This window comes from Sarcophilus harrisii, chromosome 2 (assembly GCF_902635505.1).
Source record: "Sarcophilus harrisii chromosome 2, mSarHar1.11, whole genome shotgun sequence".
Taxonomy (NCBI): Eukaryota; Metazoa; Chordata; class Mammalia; order Dasyuromorphia; family Dasyuridae; genus Sarcophilus; species Sarcophilus harrisii.
In genome coordinates this window covers 466,585,283-466,603,182 of record NC_045427.1, presented here as the reverse complement: position 1 = coordinate 466,603,182, position 17,900 = coordinate 466,585,283, and positions in this window count along the sequence as shown.

The window sequence follows — 17,900 nt, the reverse complement described above, 5'->3', positions numbered from 1 at the left end:
CAGGGGTTGGAGAAGCAGCATGGGTAAATAAGCTTGGAAACTCCTATATTAAGAGATGGATGTGAATTTATTTCACTTTCATTATCATGTGGTAATTAATGATTTCCCCTCCTCTAGGCAAAATTGTGAATTTAAAAAGTTTGTTTTCAAGTATCTTTCATTACATTTTCAGTTTTTTTTCTATCAGTTTTAAAAAATGTTCTAGCAAATTCATTCCCATTAAAGTATTAGACTCCATAAGTCACTCTGGTATCGCTTAAAGGAATGGTGTCAAATTCAAATAGAAATAAGGATCAGTAATTCATACATCAGGATCCATGAAGGTTGCAAATTGCCTTAGTTTTCAAATGTAATATTATTTGTATTTTATTGCATTTTAATTTATTTTGTTCAGTACTCCCAATTATAATCCAGTCTGGTTCTAGTGGCCCACAGAAGTATTGACAACTCTGGTTTAAGGAATACTGGTATGGATGTGCTCTGGTTCGCATCCCATCTCTCTCCATTTAGTGAGCACTGAGACTTTGGGGCAAATTATTTGCCTTTTCAGGACCTTAATTTCTTCATCTAGAAAAGGAGCAAGTTGGATGAGATCCATGACACCTTCTAATAAGCAGGACACAGCTTAAAGGCCAGAGGGAGAAAAAGAGAGGGGATAGAGAGAAAAGGAGAAGCAGATGATAATCAGAAGTGAGAAGGGGCCATGTCTTTGACTGGTGGTCTGCACAGATGAAAGGTAGAAACCTGAGTCATTTTCCCTTGACAATATTTATCTCTTTAGGCTTTGTAAGGAGAACAGGTACAGCTGTGCCTCAAAGCCTCTCCTTTCTTGTTAGCCTAGGACAAGGGGGAAAAGGGGATCATTTTCTTAAATAACATAAACATTTCTCGGGTTCACCTGGACAAAGGAAGGAAGAGATCTAGAGTTGCTTTAGTTAATTGAATCCTACGACCCCCAAATTATTTCAAAGAATGACAAATTTAGATCTAGAAGAGGCCTTAGAGATAATTTTGCAGGTGAGAAAACTGAGGCTCCAGAGAGGTTAATTGCTTTGCCCAAAGTCACACCAGTAACAAATAGCAAATCTAGGTATACTGACTCCAAATCCAATGCCTTTTTCACTATATCAGCCCTTAGGGGGTCACCAGAGTCTTTCATGGTGGGGGGAGGTGAAATGAACCCCAGGAAAAAAAGGAAAGAATCACGTTTCCGACTCTCCTTCATACCCATTAAGCTTCCCTCCCCTCTCTGCCTAAGCAGAGCTGAGACAGACAGGATGAGATAACAAGCCCGTAACCAGTGTTATCACTCCTGGCTGGGTGGGAGGGAGGGCTTTATCTCTGCTCCTGGGGCCCAGTCCAGCTCGGCTCTGTCTCGGAGGGAGGGTGGGGGGTGGGCTGGGCTCCATCTGCTCTTCCCATTCTTTATCTGAGCAGCCCTCCCCTCTCTTCCCAAATACCTGCCAGGTGCTTTTGTGCAGAGCCAGCCCTCCCTCTCCCTGGCACCTGCTGCTGGGAGCATGGGCAGGTCAGCCACAAAGCAGGGGCGGCGCAGCTTTGATGAGAGCCGCCTCTCGGTGTCACATCCAAGGCCACCGGTTCTGTTGGCCGGGTTACGGGCTGTCCCCACCCCCATCATCGGCATTCTAAAGCCCTCTGGTTACCCAGACACAGGGCACCTTTTGTGCCGGCTTCTGTGACTGTCACTGACGGGGAGGGAGACTCCTGACCATTCATTCAACTAGCTTCAAACGAAGCCCGGAGCCTGGCTCTCCATTCACCTTGGCACCCACCCAGGGCAGGGAGAGAGCATCAGAGGGTGGGCATCTGGGTCTTTACGCCCCCTCCTCCGACAAGGAGTGGGGGATCAGGGCACAGAGACCTGGCGGGAGGGGTAGTGGGCCCCCAAGGCAGGCGTTCTCTCCTGCTGCAGTGCTGGAGGAAGGCGGTCCCCACACCTAAGCCCACCTCTTCTCACAGGTCTGTCCTATAGCCGCCAGAGGAAGCTTTAACCCTTCAAGATGTGGTGGGTCTGATAGGGTCCCTTGTCTCTGACAAAGTCACCATCATCTTCCTGTAATGTCCGACTCCTTCCTTCTTGTCCCTCACCATCCACCCACCTCTATATTCAACCCATTATCAAGTCCTTTTAAACTACTTTCCATGTCTTTTGCATCCTTCCCTTTTCTATTCCTTCTATCATCCCTAGTTAAGACCCTCATCAAATCATACTTCAAATATTGTTACAGCCTCCTAAAAACCCAATTACCCTTACTTACCTCCCCCCCTCCCCACTATATTTCATCCAGCACACATATGTCAAACTGGTCTTTCTAAAACATCTCCATCACCACGTCATTTCTCCACTCAAAAACCCGCAATGGCTCCCATGGCCTATAGGATAAAGTTCATAGTGCAAGGCCCATGACAATGGAGCCCCTTTTAACTTTTCCACCCTTCTGTCCTGATATTCCTCAATCCCTGCTGTTTCAGTCTACTCGCTATCCCAACTAATGCCAATTTTCCTTCCAATGTAATGTGCACATTTCTTCCTCCCTTGCAAACTTTGGGAACTGCCTACCCTATATTCTCCTGCTTCCCTGCCTTTCTTCCACCTGCCTGAATCCCATCCATTCTTCAAGATCCTCCTAAAGCTCCTTCTTTAGGAAACCTTTGCTTACTATTTTAGTCCACAATGCTTTCTCTCTACTTTAAAGTCCAATAGTAGTCATTATCTGTATTACTAATCTAATACTTTGTAAATCCTAAATGCTAAAATATATTGAATTAATAATAGTCATAATAATGAGAGAATCAGGTTGTCATCTGAAAAGACTCTTAGAAACCACTGAATCTAACCTCTTCACCTTACAGATGGGGAAACTGAGGCTTTATATTATTAAAAAGTGCAATTCATTATAGTTTGCAAGGAACTTTCTTCTCAATGACCCAGTGAGGACGGTGCCATGAGTATTATACCCATACACAAATTAGGAAACAGGCTCAGATAGCTGTGGTTACATATGTAAGTTAGTAATAGATTTGAGAAGCAAACCTAGTTCCTCTTGTGATCACTCTTACAATTTTCCCTTATAATACAATCCAACTTTCTAGAAGTGTTAATCCTGACTTCCTAATTAGATTTTAAATTCCTTGAAGCTTCAGATCATGTCTAATCCAACTCTGAATCTCTTTCAACACCCTGAGTATAGCAAGATCATACATTTAAAGCTAGAAGCAGGTTGTAGTTAAGTGGCACAGTGGTAAGAGCACTGGCCCTGGAGAGAGGAGGATCTGAATTCAAATGTGATCTCAGATACTAATTGTGTGAACCTGGGCAAGTCACTTAATCCTGACTGTCTAGCAAAAAAATAAGAAAAACCCAGAAGGCGCTTTCAAGTTCTTCTGCAGGATCTTGAGGGGTCTCCCTCATTTCAGAGGAATCCAAAGTGGTTGACAAGTTCCTAGAGGCAGAACCAGGATATTAATTCAATTTTCTGATTCCAAAGCCAGGATTTTTCCATTATATCATGTTATTATATCATATTATCTCACATTCTATATTGAGTACGTGCCCCATAGTCAAACACTGAATGAGTGAATGCACGTAAATGATAAGGCTCCCATTGGGAACAAGTAGAAAGTCCTGTTTCTCCTGAGTTGTGGGAGGGCAGAGGGAGAGGGGAGAAAGGCAACAGTTGAAATTCGGTGAAAAGAGGGAACAAGCTCCATGCCGTGCACTACTTTAAAATGCAGCATAAACCAGAAAGACTCCAGTCTGCACCAGACCACAGGCCACCTGCCTCCCCAGCAGAATGGACTGAGGAGATCAAAAGGAGGACCAATCGATAAAGCTGAGATCAGCCATGGAGCTAGCCTTGCCACAGACACCCTCTTGCTGTACCCGAGACCCACTGGCAGGAGGAGGGGTTCTCTAGATGGGGGCTAGAGAAAGCTCGGAAAGAATAGATGAGCAATAAAAAGGCAGAAACCCAGATGGAGAAAAGCAGGGGGCTGGCATTTGGCCAGTGTCTTGGAGGCAACCTGAGTGTGTATGTATGGGGGTAGGGGAGAGAAAGGGAGAAAAGGCCTGAACCACAGAACTCAGAGCTGGAAGAACTTAGATACCATCTCCTCTGACTTCCCCTTACCCCTACCCATTTTATAGAAGAATGAAATGAGACCTAGGGAGGCAAACATGTTTAGCAGCAGACCCAGGATTAGCACCCATATCCCACCAAAGCCAGGGGTTTTCCCCTTACAACGGATGGAAGACATCATGCAAATCCTCAGTCTTCTCCTCTCACCCCCAAGGATGGGTTTGATCGTTTCAGGTACAATCTTTATGTGTTTTTGGTCCTGAGCAATCATTCATTCTGTAAGATGCCCAGAATGCGCCAAGCAGAGCAGGGCCATTAGAACCAGCAGGGCAGAGCTGAGCCAGCTTGAGCCATTATCCCGAATGGAGCAAAGTATTGATTTAGACAAGGGGTAATGAGTTGGCAAAAATCATGCAACAAGCTCACAATAGAGACCAGATACAAATTTGAACTTTAGGTCTATGGTCCAAAACTCTTACTGTCTTTTGTTTGAAAAAAAAAAATGAAATTCTGCAAATTTGTCTTCCACACCCTCCCCTACTCACCTACCTCAGCCTCTGCTGGGTGCTCATTGCCTCCACACTTGGCCTTGTAGCTACTTTAAACAGGGCCCCAAACTCAAAATCTCTTCTTCCCCATCAGTGTTCCCATTGACCAGTGACTGATCTTGCAACAGAGACCCCTCTTCCCTCTCAGCTCTCATCATAGGGTAGAGTTGAAGAGACCATCAGCTTCTCCTCTCTCCTTTTATAGATGAGCATCCATTACCACTGAGAGCTCAGACCTGCCCGCTTTGTCTTGATATATGGAGGATTCTAGTAGGAGACACAGATAATCCACTGGTTGTTCATTATTCTCATCTTTACATATATCAAAACTTACTCTCATGAATTTTCTAGTAAAAAGGATCTAATAAGCTAATTTATTCTACAATATAAATGACTAATAACCCTCCATGTCATTTCCCTCCCCAGGAGTCTTTTAAAACAGGGGACAATGCCCTAATCCAAATAATATTAGAGAATGAATACCTGACCAGAAGTCAAGATTTGGGTTTCAAACTCAGCTTCCCATTTACCATTTAATTTTTGACAAATCACTTCATCACTGCAACTCAGTTTTATTATCATATAACAAGAAGGATAATACTTTCCCTCAACACCTCAAAAAGCTGCTGTAAGACTCAAATGAATTGTTGTAGTGCTATATAATTATTCACAGTTGGATAATGTTTTAAGGCTTACAAAGCCTTTTCTTCACAACAGCCCTGTAAGAGAGATATTGCAAGGTTGCTTTTTAAAATAAATTTTTATTGATGAATTTTGGGGTTTATATGTTGAGTTTCCCTCAACATCCCTTCCTCTTTCCTTCTCAGAGAGTAATCCCATATAACAAATAGCATTTTTAAAGACAAAAAGAAGAAAAAATTAGCATAATTAGTAGACTGAAAAGTAAAAAGATGTGCAATGTATATAACATTTTTAGATATGTGTAATGTATTACCTCTACAAAAGGATGGATGGAGTCATTATCTTCTTATATCCTTTTTTTTTTTTTTTTTTTGGTCAGGCTTGATCTTTGTAATTTTACAACATTCACTTTTGTTTTTTTTTTTTTTTTTAATGGCTGCTTTTCTGTTTATACTGTGATCAAATCACTGAGTATATTGTTTTCTTGATTCTCTTTACTTCACTCTATCAATTCATAGAAATCTTTCTATGCTTCTCTGTAATCATCCCATTTATCATTTCTTACAGCACAGTAATATTCCATTACATTCAATTAGCACAGTTTGTTTTGCCATTCCCTAATCAATGGATATCTACCTTGTTCCCAATTCTTTGCTATTACAGAAAGTGCTCTTATATTTTGTTTAGGAATTTTTATCAAATAGACCTCCTTAAGGTATAAGTGCAGCAATGGAATCTCTGGGACATGGCACAAGTATTATTGCCACCATTAAACAGCGAAGGAAAATGAGGATCAGTGAAGTAAAATATACCATAGCTAATAAATGCTAGACCCAGGAGTCGAATCCAGATCTCTTGATTATAAGTGTAATGCTCTTCCCACTATGTCACATTGACTTTCAATATGAATCTTTAGAATTATGTTAGTATCTCAACAAGTATCTATTTAATGAATTACTTACTATTGGTAAAACAGTAGCAACAAGCAAGTCAAGGAGGTGTCTTAATGTAGAGAGAGCCTGTAATGAATGGCCTGGGTACTGAGCTCCAAAACAAGGAAGCCTGGGATGTTTAGTCAGTCCTTCTTCAGGATCCCCAGCTCAGTGGATGCAATGAACTCCCTTCTAGGATTTTTTTCAGGTTTCAGCTATTTTGAGGATGAGGAAGGTATTTGAGTTGATGAATTTATATTTCAGAACATTCCAACTTCAGAATCTTGGGAAACAGCCACTCGTAAGGGACTCAAAGTCCCATTGATAGGACATTACTCCTCTTGACAAAAGGGGCAATTTTCTGCGACAGCTGGGTCTCCTTTCCCTCAGCACTAGTTAGAGTAGCTGAGTTCTTCAACCACTGCTCCTTACCTCCCTTGCAAAAAAGTACATAAACCACTAGGACCACTGCCCAAATGTCCACTGTAGGAACCTACCCTTAAGTCATACTAAGAGCTAAAGAAATCTTCAATTCGATATAAATCATTCAACTTTCATATTGCAGGAAAAGAAATTGAGGCTTTTTGAGCCCTGTCTCTAATTTCCCACGTCCCCATTGCCTTAAATTAAGAGTAGGGTGGAGAAAGATATGAACACAAAGAGGAAAAATAGAATGAAACTGAACACTTCAAAAGAAAATAACCAGATGGTTGAATGTGATGGAGGAAGGGGTTATCTTTGTCATTTTTTTTCTTCCATTTAATTCACCAATTTGCATAATTAAAAGTCAAATTTATGATCTTGGAAAAACAACAACAACCTGATTTGTCACAGTGGTCTGTAGTCATTTCAGAGGTCCTTCCTGAGTGATTTTTCTCCCTCTCCTCAGCCCCTCCAAACCCACTCCGGCTCCTCACCCACCATGTAGTAACCAAATCGCCTTGTGCTGAGATGGGGCTGAGCGGGCAGAGCAGAGCAGGCAGTGGGGGAGCGCTGCTGGTTGGCTGCATTATCAAGTTAGGACAGAACAAACAGACTGAGTCTGACATCGGCCCTCCCCTCAGCAGGGCACCCTACTTTTTTTATTACAATCTTTGAGCTGGAGATCAGACACAGGGAAAGATTAAAACAAATATGAATTTAATCAAGGGATTCTGCTTTCCTGGGGTGGAAACAGGAACATGCTGACATAAAGAGAGGCCTGAGCACTGGGGAGTCTGAGCCAAATCAAAGACGGCTTGCTTACCACTAACCGCTCAGATGATCCATATCATAACAACAAAAAAGAAAAACAATTATTTATTCTTTTTGATGTTGCAGCTCAGAAGTAACTTCCTTTTTGAAGAGAGCAAGGTCAAAACCAAGTTATTGTTTTTGCTTGAAACTTTGTCAGGGACTCCAAGTTCTTCCGTGTGACCTACTTAGACTGGAAATGTGGGAAAGTTGGAGATGTACATATCTTCCTGATTGTGGATTATCACTTCTTTTCCTTCAAGCTAATTGTCTAAATGAACTGGGATCATTTCCCTATTGAGGGGAAGAATGCTGCTGGAGGATCTCAGCAAAAAGCACTCTCTTTCTGTCTGTCTCTGTGTCTCTCTCTCCCTCTCCCCCTCTTCCTCTCTCTCTTCCTCTCTCTCCTCTTTCTTTGTCTCTGTCTCTCTTCTTTCTCTTTCTCTTTCTCTATCTCTCTCTCCCTCTCTCTCTTTCTCTTTCTTCTGCTTCTTTTTCTTCTCTCTCTCTCTCCTCTGTCTCTCTCTCTCTCTCTCTCTCTCTCTCTCTCTCTCTCTCTCTCTGTAGTAGAAAGAGTCGGCTCAGACTCATCAGACTGGATTAAGTTCTCCCATGGAACAGGAGAGAAGTCAGAATATTTGTCTAATCTTTTACAGGCTCGAGACATTTACATCAAAGGGATTCACCATAGTAGATGAATCCAATCAAAACAACTGGACAGACAAACAAGTTGGCAGAATGCAAGAAGGAGGGAGGAATGTCGATGGGAGTAAGGGGAAGGCGGGGTTCAAGCTCTCTAGAAGGAGAGATGCCAAGGAACTGAAGATACTTTGGAAAGAACACATGCCTCTTCTCTTTCAGTTGGAATGGGAACAGAAAAACAACAACCCATCAGTTCAGTTACCCAAGAACAGTATAATGCTATCGTTTCAACAACCTACCGATGGGTCAGTTCGTTTTCAGTCTCACCCACCTCCCATCTGACTGCCCCAATATACTTTAATGCATGGCACTAATTATGTTATCCTGCTCAAAGATCTTCAAAGGCTCCCCCACCAAATGTGGAATAAAGCCCAAACTTCTTAGCCTGCTATTCAAGGTCCCAATGTATTGCTGACTTCAATCTACTTTTCAATCTAAACTCTCACTAGTCTACAATATGAACCATTCTTTGCAGCAAATAGGATTGTCACTGTCTATGGATTTTGTCTGTGTCTTTATTCAAATCATCATGCCTCCCTGAAATATTCCCTTTTCTACCTTCTTCCTTTCTCAATCCAGTCAATAAACACTAATTTAAGCATCTCCTATGCACTTTGGGACAGAGAGGGGATACAGTGGCTAGAGTTCCAGGTCTGGAGTCAGGTTCAGCTCCAAGTACCTCAAACACTTACTAGCTTGTGTGACTTTGGGTAAATCACTTAACCCTGTCTGCCTCGGTTTCCTCATTTGTAAAACAAGCTGAAAAAGGAAGAGGCAAACACTCCAGGATCTTTAATAAGAAAACCCCAAAAGGGTCACAAAAAGTAACTCTCAACAACATGTACCAATCACTGTGCTAAGTGTGGGAGATACCAATATTTAAAAGGACAGTCCCTGAGCTTAAAGAACTTGCAATGCAACCAGATAAGACAAAATACAAAAGGAAGCTGAAAAGGTGTGGCAGTGGTATGTAAAGTCATGATGAAAAGTCCAAAGGAGTACATGCAGCTGGGTGGAAAATGAAAAGAAGACTGGCCTGAGCAATCTCCTTAAATGGAAGTTTGGGGAAGAGCTCTTCTCTCCAGTCAAAGAGGAGCCAGGGACCAAAGCTGTTAATGTTAGTGCCATGGCTGATGTGATCTAGCAAGACGATGAGGTTCCTGGTAGCACAATGGAAAAATCCAGAGGAGTGCAGATAGGTAGGAAATCCGTATCAAGCCATCTTTCAAAGCCTGGATCAAATACAAACTCTTCGATAAAGCTTTCTCTGATGGTTCAAGCCCACTAAGATCCTTCCCTCCATTTAATTTCTTGTAAATTAGAATATGGGTCAAATAGGAATGATCACTGCCAGGAGCATAATGAATTGGAAAACCACAAATTAACAAAATGTGTGTTGTACTGTATTTTTATTTTGTCAGTTTAGTCTTTTTTTTTTCAGTTGTGTCCACTTCCATTTCATTGAGTTTCAGAGGGATTAAATAACTTGTCCTTCATCATACTAGTTAGAAATTCTAAAAAGTAGCACTCAAACATCAGTCAGTCCTTCTTGAGAGCAGGGATTGGCGTTTGCCTTTCATTATATTCTAATCCCTTATCACAGCATCTAGTATATGTTTTTCTTGTGTGTTCAGTCGTTGTTCAGTCATGTCTGACTCTTCGTGACCCTATTTGGGTTTTCTTGGCAAAGATACTGAAGTGGTTCACCATTTCCTTATTCAACTCATTTTACAAATGGGGAAGCTGAGTCAAACAAGTGACTTATCCAGGGTCACACAGTTACTAAGTGCCTAAGATCAGATTCAAACTCAGGAAGATGAATCAAGCCCAGTGTTCTATTCACTACCACACAGCCACCCTATATTTTGTTAAACATTTACAATTACATTTTAATCTGGTTTCTGGAGTGTTGGAGCAGACGTGTAGCCATGAGTTTGACACCTCTGAGAACATTAACTTGTCTTTATCCCTCTTTTTATTGTATACTGCCTAATACCAATCTTTGATCTTTCCTATTCCATCATTATGTCCATATCTATTGCTACATGTAAAGACAATCCTCTGCACTCTGAGAGAGACAACAACTACTTATAGTAATAACAAGCAATAATAAAGCTCTGATTAGCATTGTAAGGTTTACAAAAGGCTTTCTAAGCCTTAAACTGAGTGCTTTCCTCATCACACAAGACTGATACAGGTAGTACAAGTATGATTATCTCTATTTTACAGATGAAGGAGTTTCAGTTCAAAGAGTTGACTTGACTTTCACAAGGTCGCACAGCTAGTAAAAGAACCCAGGCTTCTTGGCTCAGCGTCTGACAGTCTTCCTATTGTGACATGCTGCTTCCTAGCATGGCCCCTACCCTCAAGGAACTTACCTCACAGCTGGGGAAACAAATCATACACACATCAAAAATTAAATATTCCAAGGACAGAGCCTGTCTTGTTCTTCTTTATATTCCCCAGAGTCCCTAGAAGACTACTATGATCTCAAGAAATATTTGTTATAATATACAACAAATGTTTGGTATATACATAATAATGCAAAGTGTTTTGTGAATTTTAAAGAGGTACATAAATGTTAGCAATAATAATACTATATAATACTATTACTATATGTAATAGTAGTACTATATATAATACTAATATAATATTTCTAAGTAAAATATTAACATTAAATAATATTAAAAATTCTAATCACAATAATAATACTATACAATAGTAATACTATTATTGTCTATTGACTGAATGAAAGAATTAGTATAGAGGCACTCAAAGACAAATTTGTTCCAGAGACTATTGAATATTTATTTCTGTAAAAGTCAACTCTAGGAAAGAGTCCTTCTGGGACATGATGAGTGAGGTAAATAGTACATATAATATCATACTTACTTTACCCAGGAAACTGAGTTTAAGAGAGGTTAAATAGCCTGCCTAGGATTAAAAAAGAAAATTTTAAATTCAACGATGATCCTATTCCAACTCCCACTCCTCCCTTCCCCCTCATCCTTGCAAAGGAGAGCCTGAAAACTACCTGCTGAGCTCATGTTCCAATCAATTCACAAATCCATAAATATTAAAGAGACACTAATTTGTGCAAGTTCTGGTAAAACATCCAAATGGTAGCATTTTTCTTTGACTTGTTTTAAAAAAATTGTCTCTACCAACTGAGGAGTGAAGAGAGGAGAGGTTCTAGAGCCCCCAGGGAAGGAAGAGTAGCAGAGAAATCCTCTAGCAGAGAAATATTTTAGAAGAGAAATTCCAACAGAGAGGTGAATAAGGTCCTGTCAGAGAAATAGGTGAGAGAGATAAAGACGGAGTAACACTGAAAAGAGAATGTCTTCTCAGTGGGCAAAGGGTCGTAGCTATCCCAAGGGGAGAGAGAGGTTCCCTGGCATGATTAGGCCCTCTGCTTTTGGCCCTCTGCAAGGAGTTTGTTTTATGGGCAGCTCTTGGTGGGGGCTGGGAGCAGTTTGAGTTGGAATTAGAACAGAGAATCTTGGAATTGAATGAGTGTGCTTGGGCAAATCGCCAACTCAATAGAGTTGGATAGAAATCTCCATCTCCAGCTCAGAATAAGTAGGAGTGGTCCTGGACTTGACCAGTCCCATCCAGATAACAGAATGAAACCACTTTATCTTGATTTCCTGGGGCGGGTCTCTCAGGGGAGACCTTCTCTGAGGAAATTTCCCAAGCTTTCCCCCCAGAGTCTGACAGAGAATGAGAGAGAATTTCGGGGCTCCCCGCATCATTTCTATATATGTTATCTTATTTGATTCCCCACAAGAATCCATAGGGTAAAATAAGGATTATTATCATTACAATAAGAACAAATAGGTGAGCCTCCACTTTCACTTCCAGGCCTTTAGGCCCCTCTTTGTGACCCATTTGCTCTGGGCCTCTTCCAAGAGCCAAGGAGACCAGGACCAAGAAATGGCTTCCAGCACTGCCAGTCAGCATACAGGCCATATGTATCATGGGAAGGGTCCTAGAGTCCCATACAGTGGGGCTAGAGGTAAGGGCTTTTCTTTTTTGCCCCATTAAGTCATCATTTATTTCTTCAATATTTCAATCAAGCAATCATTCAAAAAGCATTCCTTAAGTGCCTATAATTTGCCAGGCACTATGGTATTAGATGCTGGGGATATAAATTTTAAAAATGGAACCATCCTCTCTCTTGTGAAGCTTACATTGTAATATGAGACAAAGCACATATATAAAAATATACAGATTAAATCCAGTGCCATTCAGAACAGCACCAGCTTTGGGGAGAATCAGGAAAGGTTTTCTGCATATGGTGTGTGTGCTGCATCTTAAAGGAAACAATGGACCTTATAATAATGATGATGATGATGATGATGATGATGATGATGATGAAGAGTAACTAATGTTTCTATAGTGTTTACCATGTGCCAGGCACTGTGCTAAGCTCTTTACAATTATTCCATTTGATCCTCCCAACAATCCTGGGAGGTATTATTATCTGCATTTTACAAATGAGGAAACTAAAGCAGCCAGAGGTAGACCTACCAAGATCACAGAACTGGTAAGTGTCTGAGGCTGGATTTGAACTCAGATCTTCCTGACAGCAAGCTTGGTACTCTAGCTACAACACCTGTAATAGGGGACAGCCAAGAACAAAGACAGAGCAGAGTGAGTTATATAGAGAGCCCCAGTTTGGCTGCTCACAGAGTAGGGACGAGGGCATAATGTCCAGTGAGAATAGAAAGTAAGATTGGAGACGGATTGTGAAGGGCTTACTGAGCTAAATAGAGATTGAATATTGCTCAACAACGAATAAGCATTCAAGAAGCTGTGCTTTTCAAGCTTCTCCTCCTTAGGTGCACTGCATGAGTTGCTTTGGCCCCAAAATGTCACTTCATACCTAAGAGGGGTTACATGATTTGCCCAGGGTCACACAGCTAATCGATGCCTGAGGCCAAATTAGAATTCAGGTCTTCCTGATTCCAAGCCAGTATGCAATCCATTATGTCATCAGACAGCTCCCAAATGTTTACAGAGATAAAAATGAAGCTGGAAAGAATGGGATGCTCCTCACTCCACAACCCCGTATTTTCCAGGCTTATGGAAACAAGGACCTTGATCTGGGAAACCATGAAGATGGACCTCTGAACTGTACCATCTGTAGAACTGGTGCTTCATTAATTGATTCCATTAGTTCCAATTACTGTGACTATCCCCTCTTGACTATCCCTCTCTGTAATATTCATTTGTGCTTGATATATGTTTGCACAACTTTGTGTATTTTTTGTATGTGTGGGTGTCCTGTCCATTCCATTAACTCCCTGAGGGCAAAAACTGCTCCTTTCTCTCTCCCTCCTCATCCCCATCACCCCTATAACACTGTCTGAGGGACTCTGGAAGCATTAACTTATCTGACTTGGATAGATTCAGTCTTGACCACAGAGGGAGGAGGTCCCTAGGGCCTGCCTGTCACTCAGCTGTCCGCAATGACTTCTCTCTTCATCATTCCTGTATCTAATTGTGATTCTGGAGAAATTTTCCTCATTTTCTTCTTGGGGGACAAAGGTTGTTTGATGACAAGTCACTCCCTCTGAGAAGGACGGGCTGGTTTCCAACATAAAAGCCTAAAATGAAAGGAACCTTTAGATCGGGGGAATGGGCCAGAATAGGGAAGAAGAAAAACGACTGTTTCTGGAAAATAATTGCTTTTTGCTTCTAATAATGTTTTAAAGTTCTGTCCCCTCATTCAGAGCCTGGGCATCCACTATAAATTGGCTGCTTTGAGCACTACTTCTCACATCAGATCTAAGGCATTGAAAGCCTAAAAAGAACTCGGGATTAATAAAGGGAATTTACTCAGCTGGTTTCATTAGGGGCCCTGCCAGGCACAGTGAGATGATAAAGACATCTTTATTTGGTGGCTGCTTCAGGTGGGAGGGGACCCAACCGTTTACTAACAGCAGAGGAAGGCCCACTTCTTTGACAGAAGAGTGGAACAAGAACAGAAAACAATGAGGGACAGCAAGCTAGATCATAACAGAAATAGGGACAGTCCTCAATTATCTGGAATGTTTGAAGAATGAAGGGATCTAGCTAATGGAATTTGCTGGCTAAGCCAGGGACACTTCAAAACTTCAAATGATATGTGATTTAATTGATAGAATGAAAACTCGAGACCAGAGACTATTTCTTCTTCTTTTTTTTTTTTTTTTTTTTTTTTTTGATCTTTGTATTCCTAGTGCCTGGCACATAGTAGGTGCCCAAGAAATGTTTATCAGATTAATTGATCTATGTGACTGTTCCCTCCAACAACCTAAGCAGAAAGCCTCTATGAGCTGCTATGGCAGAAACATTTATTCCCTCTACTGGCCAGCCTTCTGGTGACATGAGCCTCTCCAAACTTAAATAGATTGGTACCCAGATAACAAGAGGGCTGCATCGTGGAATCCATAGCTGAATCCTTTACATTTTCAAATATGTAAGGCTTGTCAGGTTTTAGGGCCTTGCTGACATAGTCTTTAAGAACCTATGGTTACCACCACATTACTATGAAGCATCAGAGTAGGATTTTGAAAACTTTCCTTCAACCAATTCTGTTGAAAGTCTAAAATGCACTAAATCACTTTTCTACCTTAATAAAAGAAGTATCATAACTCTAACATTAACTGAGCTAGTCCAAACCCCACCAGAACAAGAATTATCCCAGTAAATAACCAGCAGAGACTCATCCAGATTCTGTTCAAAGACCTCCACTGAAGGGAAAGTTAAACCCACTACTTCCTGGAGTAGTCCACTACACTTTAGCATAATCCTAATTGTCAATGTTTTCTTTATATCAGGCCTAAGTGTGACTCTTTCTAACTTTTACTCCATGGTATCTAGTTCTTCCATCTGGAGACACATAGAAACAACAGTTCTTCAAATACTTGAAAACAATTCTCAGATAAATTAGGAAAATCTCTTCTCCAGGCTAAACATTCCTAGTTCCCTCAACCAATCCTAATATGACCTACATAAAAATTTAACAACTGCCTCTCTACAAAAAAATAATGTATATATAGGACATACTTTCAATTTATTAACAATTTATTAAGTCTACACAATCCACAAAATAAGCCAAGCCTTGATATATGATATATAATTGAAATTGCAGATTTCTGAGGTTTATTCCTTTTCGAACTCCTTCATTGTCTCCCTTCATCCTCCAATTTCTTAAATAAGGACATTTCCCCAAGGTTTTACATAACTCCTGATCTCTTCTCTTATATTCCTCCTTCAATAATCTCGCCCCCTGCACAAAATAATCATGTCTCTGAAAATGACTCCAAAATCTGTATGTTCTAACTTGATTTCTCTTCTGAGCTCCAGGCCTATGTTTCCCAACAGCCTTCTGTACATCTCTCCACCTAGATTTGCATCTACTCTACTCCATCTTAGAGAGTTGAGGGGATCTCAGATTCTTTGGCCCTGAGAGTTTAAGTAACTTTCCAGATTCCCAGAAGTAGGATTTGAATTCATTTCTTCCTATCTTTTAAACCACCTCTCTTTCCTACACAAATGCTAACTCCTTGTTATTAATCTTCTCAAAGCACTTGTCCCTTCCCCCTCAAAAACCTTTCATGGCTCATTCACTCTAGCCCAAGGAATTAAAAACTATGGCAAATCTGGATAGCATACTAAAAAGCAGAGACATCACCTTGCTGAAAAGGGCCCTTACAGTCAAAGCTATGGATTTTCCTAGTAGCAATGTATGGCTGAAAGACTATAAGGAAACCTGAATGCCCACAGAATCGATGCTTTTGAATTGTGATGCTGGAGAAGACCTTTAGGAGTCCCTCGGACAGCAAGGAGATCAAACCAGTCAATCCCTAAAGAAATTAATTCAGGCTAATCTTTGGAAGGATAAATTCTGAAACTGAAACTTAAATACTTTGACCACATAAGAAGACAAGACTCAATGAGAAAGATTGAAGGCAAAAAAGGGGAATGACAGAAAATGAAGTGAAGAGATAATGTCACATGGAAGCAATGAATATGATCTTGGACAGACGTGGGTATACAGTAGAGAATATGTTATGGTTCATGAAGTCACAAAAAATTGGATATGACCAAACGATAACAAAGTAGTTGAGTGACAAATCATTCTTCCTCCCTGGGACCCAGTTTTTCTCATCTGTAAAACAGAAGTTTTTTCTAGGTCAGGGCTTCTTAAATTTTTTCTACTTCAACAACAAATTTAGCCTTTTAGCCCCCCAAATTTTTACATGACCTGACACATTTAGGTATATAAAGTAGGTGTACAAGTCAAACAGTTCCTAATAATAAATCATATTTCACCACCCCCACATTCAGTTAGAAGACCCCATCTGGGGTCACAAACCACAATTTAAGAAGTCCTAGTCTAGATAATGTCTGAAGTCAATTCCAGCTGGAACACTCTGTAGCTGCCTTTTTAATCTTCCCTCCAAATTCTTCCTTACCCTAATCCTATGTTTCCGAGAAACCAGACTACTTCTTGTTGTCATAAGAGTTTTAAAATTCTTTTATACTCATTATTATTTGACTTCAGCATAGTGGTTCTGATTGTGAGCAAAATCATACAGTGGTCTGGTATTTCCCAAGCACACCTTATCCTTATATGTTCACTACACATGGAATAGCCTTTTCCCTATAATTTTTTACTCTTCTAATCTCCCAGGTGGAAAACCTACCCATTATTCAATATCATCTCAATTCCACTTTTGTCATAAAGTCTTTCTTAATGTCTCAGATAGAAAAAATATATATTTCCTGTTTCTCTAGAGTATTGAGATTTACAAAGCAAGTTCCTCACAATGCCTTTGGACACAGCTAATTCCCATCTTACAGAAGTGGTGACTAAATATGGAAGAGTATGAGGCACACATTTAGTAAGTCAGTTGTCCAAACTCTAGTTTCAGTTCTTATTTCACTACACAGCTAAAAGTATTCTCCTTTAATCCCTGCAGTTTTTGCTGTGTCTCTCTTAAGATGCATATCACATTCTGCCTCCCAGGATGTTATCTGTGTATTTTTCTTATCTGCACTACTAGGTTGTGAGCTCCCTGAGGGCAGGGACAGGACCGTGCCTTGCTTGTATTTATAGCCCTCACAGTGTCCACCACAGTGACTGGAATATAATAGATGCTCAATAATATCTAAGCCCTGTACTGCAGTAAGGCTCTAAGATTTCAGCTCTAAGATCTAGCCTAGGGAAAGACAGATATCGACAAACAGGTTAATGGAGGCTGTTAGGAGAACTTTATGTATATGTATGCATAAAAGTGGGTTCATGTGTGTGTATACATGTGTATATTATCCACCAGCAGATTGTCTGCTGAGTACATGATCCCTCTTAGTTTCAGACATGCCTTCTCCTTACCTCCCCAGTTGTGAACCAGATTCTACCTAGAGCCTAATTGAGAAGGTCCCAGAAGATGGGGGCTGAGAGGGAATGTAGAGTTCTTAGGCAGATACAAATATTTTTTGAATAGCTGGCTTTTCTTTACATTATTTATACCTTTTCCAATCAAGAACTGAGACATTTTCCTCATATATACATATGTGTGTGTGTGTATGTGTGTGTATACACAAATATTGTATCTAGGGATACCTCAATTTATACAATAGCTCTGTTCTTGAAAAATTGCATATAGGAACTTAGGTTTTAAAATCTTATGGAGAATCTTTCTCTAAAAAGAATTTTCAAACATGAGCAGCCAATTCCTTAAGTTATCTGT